The sequence below is a fragment of the Vombatus ursinus genome, unplaced genomic scaffold (genome assembly GCF_900497805.2).
Source record: "Vombatus ursinus unplaced genomic scaffold, bare-nosed wombat genome assembly UNPS02009975.1, whole genome shotgun sequence".
In the NCBI taxonomy this organism is placed as follows: domain Eukaryota; kingdom Metazoa; phylum Chordata; class Mammalia; order Diprotodontia; family Vombatidae; genus Vombatus; species Vombatus ursinus.
This window is the reverse complement of record NW_020949753.1, coordinates 479,759-482,269: the sequence shown is the minus strand read 5'-3', so window position 1 is coordinate 482,269 and position 2,511 is coordinate 479,759.

Below are 2,511 nucleotides of genomic sequence, written 5' to 3'. Positions count from 1 at the left end.
GTGTGTGTGTGTGTGTGTGTGTGTGTGTGTGTGTGTGTGTGTGTGTGATGGGACTCTCTTTTCAGAGGACATTTCAATCTCTGTATAGATGTAGAAATGCTATTTGGTCATACTCTTCAAAAAGGTAAAGGTAAAGTTAGTACTACATTAAAATACTAGGGTGGGTTGGTAGAGTGGAGTGGGCTTAATTTGGAATGGTTTCCTAGAGGAAATGAGTTTTGAGTAATACCAAGAGGCTCAGAGCATCACTTCTTGAGAATGAGGACAGCCCTCTATTCCCACCCTCCTCATCTTTGGTGGTATATTCAATAGTGTTGGACTTGGGTTCAAATTTGACCTCAGACGATAAACTGGCAGCCTCAGTTTCTTCATCTATAAAATGGGAATAATAATAGCACTTATTACACGAGGTCATTCTGAGGATAAAATGAGATAGCCTAGGTAAAACATTTTGTAACCTTGAAACTTATATGCATGTTAGCTACTCGCACTTTTTTGGAGAGAAGGAACCTAAGAGTCAGGGAGATGAAATGAGGACAAAGGAGGTGGGATTAATTTGCATTAATTTTTTCAAGTTGATATTTAGAAAAAATAATTTCAAAGCTAACAACTGAATCGTTTCATTAGACACATACTGGCTGTGAAAGCATTGGCAAATCATTTAAGCTTTTCAGTGCTCCCAGGTGACTCTCTGCAACAATAAATTGCCAACTCCTTGCCCATCCCTAAGTGGGAAGAATTTCCATACTTGGAAGGCCCCACACAGATGATGTCATAGGTCTGCACACACACAGACCAAAAAAAGAAGAAAAAAGGATTTGAAGATAACTCTCCAGGGAGTATAAAAAAAAATAGAAATGACTAATCTTAGAGGGAAAAAAAAGAGACAGCTAGCAGTTATAAAGTCAAATACAGGTCATCTGTGCAATGCTACAATTTGAGTGGCTTTCTCATTCAGTTATCTGAATCCTGTTCCAATGAAGACATTGGAAAACAAATAATACTCAGTAGTTCCTCTGATGTGCTTGGCATGGTCTCCTCGTTTTATGAAGATGGTGCTACTTACTCACACTCAGTGCCGTACATGCTGTGAACTGTTTTTCCAACTGCGGGGATAGTTTTACATTAATCCATCCACCCTCACACTTGGAGACCCTTGTGACCAATGGCATATGTTTTGCAGGACAACTGGCTGGACGAAGGGGTCAGCATGTTGCTGTGTGGTACCAGCTGATGACCAGTCAATGCAAGAACTGAAATCATACCTTAACTCCTTTAACACAGGGTGTGACCAGCTGTTTTAACTACTTAGTGTACCAGATGGAGAGTGATAGGCCGATGCCTACTGGGTGGCAGCGGCCTGCAGGAGGGAACCTTTCACATACATTTTGCATATATTGGGAAAGCCTAAGCCAGGGGCCTTGGCAGGTAGAAAGTGCCCCTATCCCCAGTATTCAGCTATTATTTGATTGGAAAAGAGGAGCCATTTTGGCATGGAGAAGAATTGGGAAGGGATCAGCCTGGTGTTGTCCCTTTTCTAGGAAAAGCCTTTGACTCTGCCAGTTCTAGGTTGGCAGGGTATATGACCTTGGGCATATTACTCTATTATTATTACTATAGTTCATAATTCTTCACAGGTGTGATTCCTATTAACTCTCACCCCATAGATCTTATCAATGTCCTTGAGCCTCAGTGTCCTTATCTATAAAAATGAGGGGATTGGGTTATGTGGCCTCTGAGGTCCTTCCCAGTTCTGAATACTAGATCCAGATGGCTCCAGAAGAGAAAGCGAGGCTGGTGACCTTGTATAGTTCTCCCTCACTTACATCTAATTTACTTGCATGTCATGGCATCACCTCCATGATGTCATGGTCCTCTTTAAGAACAAAGGACAAACAAAAACAACTACAGCAGCAATACGGCATCCTATGATTGTGTTCCATCTGAAGTGCTTCAGGTGAGGTCTCACTCACAGAGAGTAAAACAGTTGAGTTATCTACTGTGAGGAATGCTAACAGTTTGGTTCCCACAGAATTGACAAGAAAACAGGACAGGGGGAGATTAGGTTATTGATTAATTGATTTCTTGGTTTCTTGGTTTACACAAATATGTAAACAAGATAAGGGAGTGAATGGGATAATATAGGGTGAAGCCCCCTCAGGGGAATGAACTAACCCCGACCTCAGTTACTTTTCATACTTATGACTGTTGTAAGACTGCACCCAGATGCCTTGCAGCACATTCTGGCTAAACCTGATGTTCTGATTGTGCAGAGAGACCACTCCCCTCTAACTTGTCTCAAACTTCCTTCCATAGAAGTTAGAATTCCGCTAACAGATTGTGCCCCTGATATACCCAGCCAATGGGTTGAGGGGAAAGGGGTTAGGGTGGGGACATTGTGGATAGGGTCTATATATTCTGCTTTACAAGACATTCCCACTCACACCCTGGCTGGAGCCATCTTGAGTGAATGCTGGGTGTGTCCTTTCTCATGAGAAAGCAATAAAACTC